Here is a 6,901-nt window from a genome sequence, read left to right as displayed (position 1 = left end):
AAAAGAAAGAAAAAGAAAATTCCCTACAAGCTTGCTTGCAGCCCTATCTTATGGATGCATGTTTTAACTTAAGGTTCCTTTTTCTCAGATGACTAGCTTATGTCCAGCACAGATATGTTTTAATTCCAGAAGAAATGGCAATCTAACATTCCACTTCCATCCTTTCACACTTTCTAGAAGTCTCTCTAATACTTTTATATAATATATAAAAATAAATATACTCTCTACAATGGGAGAAAACATAAGATGCTTATTTGTCTGGGTCTATACTATGCTTAATATGATGATATCTAGTCCCATTCACTTTCATGCAAATAACAAGATCGTGTTCCATATATGCAATTCCACTTTTGATATATAATTAAATAATACCTATTTATCTGTTGAAGGTCCTTGAGGCTGATTCCATAGTCTGGCTATTGTGAATAGTGTAGTGGACAACATGGAACTGTTTGTAGGTATTGACTTTGTTTTGTGTATATATCTGGATCATATGGAAATTCTAATTTTAGTATTTTAATCAATGTTCAAATTGATTTACATAATGGATGAAATAATTTAGACTACTAACCAAACCATTTGTGGTGAACCACCTGCCCCCTCACCCTTATCAGCACTTGATTTTTCTTTTCTTTTTGATAATAGCCATTTCCAATAGGGTGAGATAAGACTCCTAATGTAGATATTGGGGAAGCTTTTTCAGATACTGCTAATTTGAACTTGTTTTGAGAAGTGTCAGTTCATACCACTTGCCCATTTGTTGACTGGATTACTTGTTCATTTGGTGTTCAATTTTGGGATTATGGAGTAACATATATTCTAGATGTTAGTGTTCTGTCAGATGAAAAAATGACAAATCATTGTCATTTCTTCTATTACTGTTGTTTCCTTCACTCTGTAGAAACTGAGTTCCACCCAATTCCATGTGTCAATTTTGCCTTTCCTGGGCTATTTGACACCTATTCAGGAAATAATTGTCTGAGCCAATATCTAGAAATGTTTCTCCTATGTTTCCCCATAGTAGCTTCAGGATTCTGGGTCTTATATTTTAAGATTCTTGATTCATTGACTGTTGATTATGTTTTAACAACAAGAAATATAGATTTAATTGAACATTTATAGATGTGAATATCTGTTTTTTCCTGTATCATTTCTTAAAGAATCTATTTTTAAAGCTATTTCATTTATTATTTTTCAATGGTATTTTATCTATTGCATCACCCCCTTTCCTCTTTCTTTTCCTCCCTCCAAACCCTCCCATATTCTCTTCTTTGCTTTTGTTCAAATTCATGGCCTCTTTCTCCATTAATTGCTTTCCATAATTATATACAGATATACATATACACATACACATATATATACATATATACACATATATACACATTTATACACAGACACATACATATACACATATTCCTACATATATGAATAAATACTGGTTAGTCTTTACAATATTACTGGTATATATGTTTTCAGGACTGACCATTTGGTATCAGATAACCAAGTAGTGTGCTTTTCCCTATGGGAAAAAATATTTCTCCTGCTCTCAGCACTCCTTAGTTGCCTGTAGTTCTTTGACAAAGGTTGAGGATTCATGGCCTTTCCATGGCCCAAGTTAATACATCCATGTTGTTGTCCTTTTTTAGCTCATTTGTAAGCAGTCATGCTGGTAAGACTGTGGGTATAGATTCTGACATTCTTAGGAAACACAAGCTCATGTCAAATTCCTTGATTCTCTGGCTCTTACAATGTTTCTGCCCCCTCTTAGGTAGTGATCCATGAACCTTTGGTATGGGAGCTGTTTTACAGATGGAAATTGGAACCAGACTCCATAACTCTTTTATTGAGTAAGGTTTTCTGTAGTCATCTTTCTGTGTCTATTGCAATGTAACGTTTCCTTGATGGTTGTCTTAGTAAGGGTTTCTATTCCTGCACAAACATCATGACCAAGAAGCAAGTAGGGGAAGAAAGAGGTTTATTCAGGTTACACTTCCACATTGCTGTTTATCACCGAAGGAAGTCAGGACTAGAACTCAAGCAGGTCAGGAAGCAGAAGCTGATGCAGAGGCCATGGAGGGATGTTCCTTACTGGCTTGTTTCCCCTGGCTTGCTCAGCTTGCTATCTTATAGAACCTAGGACTACCAAGTCCAGGGATGGCACCACCCACAAGGAGCGCCCCCCTTGATCACCAACAGAGAAAATGCCCCACAGCTAGATCTCATGGAGGTACTTCATCAATTGAAGCTCCTTTCTCTGTCATAACTCCAGCCTGTGTCACGTTGACACACAAGACCAACCAGTACAATGATGATAAGGACTACAGTTATTTTAAATATTAAATTCTAGTCTCTTAAAACCTCAAATTAGATCATTGGGTATAAAGATGAATATTTAGAATATACTTACGGATTGTGGTGGTTTACTAGAGTGGTGTTTTTAGGTTCTTTTCCAAGACACATGACTTCAATTAGCACAGAGTTGTTAATTTGGTATTCAGTAGTAGGCATGCTTTCACTCTTGTTAGGCCTTAAGTGCAATTAGAGACCACCAACATATGAGTGTCATTACTGCACCCTTAAGGTTATCAAGACATTCTAGTCATTTTGGTTCATAGGCATCATAGCCTGGAAGAGCATCTTTTGGTTCATAAAGCCAGTACCTAGGGAGGAGGCTTAAAAGATTTTCTCATGAGAAATAGCTCAGTAATTTCTTAGCAACATACACAAGTCAACAAAATGTCTACTAATTTATCATTCTCACTTTTCCCAGAATATAATAATAAAGAAAGAAAGAACCTCAAAAAGTGGGAAAGAAAATGTGGCTAACCCAAGGCCATGATTTACTTTAGAAATGTACCTCCACTCAAGCATAGCTAAAGTTGATTTTAAAATATTAAATTCTAGTCTCTTAAAACCTCAAATTAGATCATTCAGAAGAAAGTCAGAAGACAAATTGGAAGAGCAAACAAGCCTACCTTAAGTATTTGATACCTTAACAATAAAATTGCTGCCACACCCTGAATGTTTCAGCCTAATATCCAATGTGTCAGTAAGGTGCTTAGACCTAAATATGCTAAGTTTAAACTGCTTTCTACAGAGAGGATTAAAGAGTAGATTGCATTATATTTCATGATGCAAATGATACCCTACTACCCACAATTGATTGTTGATATATTTATTACTTTTCTCCAAGTCTTACAATTACTCAGTTGTTGGCCAGGGGGTCTATCTCTTGTGTAAACAGTTTGTGTTTGAAAACAGATGGACTTCTGAGGTAATTTAAATGCCTGTGTTATAAAGAGCAGGACACTAATCCCAAACACGTTGGAAGGTGGTAACACAAAGAAGTACATCTGATTATCAGTTGTACTCTTTTACCAGGTTGTTCCAGGTATTTTTCAACATGTTCAAATGGGTTAGAAGGTTACAGATATTTAACCAGATGTGGCTTGTCAATTTATACAATAGCTTTTTTTACTTGGGATCCAAACTGAATATATTATGTCTCAAGTATAAACAGCTATTACTTGTGATTTTTTTAAAGACTGTAATGTAGTCATGCATTTCCCCAAGTGGAAGTCTGATCTATCAATACCTTATGGATGTGAAGGTCCTTTAGCCATGATTCAGTTGAATGTTCTAATACTTGTATAAGTCAAAATATGGAAATAAAAATCAAAGCAAATTTTGGGATGTAGGTAAAGCTTCACACCTGGATCCTTTTGTCATAGACAGGAAGGAACACGTACTCATTATTTTCATCTCCCTAAAAACCCAGAAATGCAATTTAAGCTTAAGTATAATTGAATCTAAAACCCCTATGACAATTCTAAGCCCAGGAATTATAATACTCAGTTATAATGCTGAGCATATGTTTTTACAGCTCTATTCATCATACTCAAAAAGGAGGAAGGAAAGAAAGAAAGAAAGAAAGAAAGAAAGAAAGAAAGAAAGAAAGAAAGAAAGAAAAAGAAAGGAAGAAGATCAACAATGAAAGAAGTATGTGTCTTTCTGGGATACATTCACTAACAGTTTTACATACTTAGTATACTAGTGGTATACCTGTACCTTTAAAAACAGTGAAGTGATAGCAAATGAAACAACAATGTATTAAAAGGATAATATAGATCATGTTCACTCATGATTGATCTCAGAAAAGTAGATTGCCATAAACTATAAAAATAAATTAATATCATTCACAATATTTATAAACTTAAAAAAGAAAAGAACTATTTTATTACCATAACATGTACAGAGAAAATGTGTTGAAAATATCAACATTTATACCTGAAAAAAAAATCCTCCCAGCAAATAGGAATAGAAAGAAAATTCCTCAATGTTATAGTGGACACCTTTGTAAATCTACAGCTACAATTGTATTTTTTCACTATGAAATAGTGAAAATTGTATAAAATAAAAAACAAATTCAGAGTGTCCATTTTACCACCAGTGTATAACATGGTATAGGAAATTGGAGGCAGAGAAACAAATTATAGAAAAAAGGTATTCATGTTAAAAGGCAGAGAAACAAATTATATTTAAAAAAAGGGTATTCATTTTAAAAGGCAGAAGCATAGCTGCTTGTATCCCAGGTGCCATAGTAGCTTGATATAGAAAAATTCAAATCCACTGAAATATATGTTAGAAGGTTCTGGGAACTATTGAGTGAGCTGAATAAAGTTGCAGGTTACAACAAGAATATCATATAGAAAAATAATTGTATTATGTATTGGCATGCAACAAAAAGAAATTGAAATAAAATAATCTAGAATAGAATAAACATTTGAAATGCTTGGGGATAGACTGGACAATGTGATGGCTTAAAGATATAATAACCACCACATCTGATGTGCCAAGTCTTGGTCTTAAGTTAGTAGCACTGTTTTGTGAAATTCTAAAAAATTTAAGGCCTGTGACTTGACTGAAAGATATAGTTATGGGTGTCTCTTCTTGTGAGCTGTTTCTTCTCTTGTTCTCCTCTCCTCATCTACTCTTTCTTTCTTTTTCTCTCCTCTGTTTTTCACTAATATAGACACACTATATGTAAAATACACTCAAATAGCACAAAAACTTTCTAAGACAATCACCTACATACAGATTTTAGAATTTTCAAGGTTGAGAAAGCCAAGATCATTTAACCTCTTAAAGTGATTTATAGATATAATGCAATTCTAATAAAAATCACAGTAGAAAGCTGGGATTTGAAACACCCACATGAAAGGTTGAGCATGAAAACATACAACTGTATCCAGGATGGAGACAAGAGAATTGTTGGGACTATGAGTTGCCAGTCTAGCTCCAGTTTTGTTAAGAGACTCTATCTCAATAGGTGGAGATTGATAGAGAACAATGCACATCATCCTCTGGTCTCATCTCTCTCCCCCCCCCTCTCTCTCTCTCTCAAACACACACACACGCATACATAGACACATGCACACACATACACACATTCATACACACACACACGCATACATAGACACATGCACACACATACACACATTCATACACACACACACAAGCATGCATGCACTCATGTAGAATTTCAGTAGTGACAAAGATACTAAACATGTTGGGCAAAAAACTCACCCTTTAAGATATACACACTAGATGATGAAAAGACATAGCATATTCATGGATTGGTAAAACTAATTTTGTAAAAAAAGATCATTTTCTTAAAAACTATCTGTATTGGAATGTAATCCCAATCAAAACGCCCATTTAATTCTTCACTGAAATAGAAAAACATATCCTAAAATTCATATGAACTGATATATCAGAGAGAGAGAGAGAATATATATATGTATATGTATTATATATACATATATAATACATATATAATACATATATATATATATATATATATTTGATATAGTACTTAGAATTCTAGCCAGAGGAATAAGACAACTAAAGGAGATAAAGGGGATACAAATTGGAAAAGAAGAAGTGGAAGTATTTCTATTTATGGATGATATGATAGTATACATAAGCGACCCCAAAAATTCTAACAGAGAACACCTACAGCTAACAACTTCTGCAAAGTGGCTGGATACAAAATTGACTCAAGAAAATCAGTAATCCTACTTTATACAAATGATAAACTGTCCTAGAAAGAAATTAGGGAAATAATACCCTTTAAAATACCCACAAATAATAAAACATATCTTGGTGTAAATCTAACCAAGCAAGAAAGAGATCTGTATGAGAAAAACTTCAAGCCCCTGAAGTAATAAATTGAAGAAAATATCAGAAGATGGAAAGATATCTCAAGCTCATAGGTAAGCAGAATTAACATAGTGAAAATGGTCAACTACCAAAAACAGTGGACAGATTCAATGCAATCTCTATCAAAATTCCAACACAATTCTTTACAGACATGGAAAGAGCAATTCTCAACTTTATATTGTTAAGAATTGGTTTTGCTATTCTAGGTTTTTGCCATTCCAGATGACTTTGAGAATTGCTCTTTCCATGTCTTTGAAGAATTGTGTTGGGATTTTGATCGTTGACAAAGAAGCCAAATATATACATTAGAAAAAAAGAAAGCATCTTCAATAAAAATGGTACTGGTCTAACTGGCTGTCTGTATGTGGAAAAATAAAAATAGAACTATATTTGTCACCTTGCACAAAGCTCAAGTCCAAGTCATTCAAGGACTGCAACATAAAACCAGATATACTCTATCTACTAGACGAGAAAGTGGAAAAGAGTCTTGAACTCATTAGCACAAGGGGAAATTTCCTAAACATAACTCCAATGGCTCATGCTCTAAGAATAGGAATTGATAAATGGGATTTCATAAAACTGGAAAGCTTCTGTAAGGCAAATGACATAGTCAATAAGATAAATCTTCAACCTCCAGATTGGGAAAAAAAAAGAAATCTTCACTAACCCCAAATCCAAT

General features: G+C 33.9%; 1 pseudogene across 1 annotated transcript in view; it reads left to right on the top strand.

Annotated features, from left to right (window-relative positions):
• LOC116101586 overlaps nt 1-1,782 on the top strand; it is a 3,160-nt pseudogene extending 1,378 nt beyond the window's left edge. The window contains exon 2 of the transcript XR_004122882.1: nt 1,769-1,782. The product of XR_004122882.1 is annotated as a PDZ and LIM domain protein 1 pseudogene (transcript). The remainder of the gene's footprint in view (nt 1-1,768) is intronic.
• The last annotated feature ends 5,119 nt before the right edge of the window (nt 1,783-6,901 follow it).

The sequence above is a fragment of the Mastomys coucha genome, chromosome X (genome assembly GCF_008632895.1).
Source record: "Mastomys coucha isolate ucsf_1 chromosome X, UCSF_Mcou_1, whole genome shotgun sequence".
NCBI lineage: Eukaryota > Metazoa > Chordata > Mammalia > Rodentia > Muridae > Mastomys > Mastomys coucha.
This window is presented reverse-complemented; position numbering and strand designations above follow the sequence as displayed.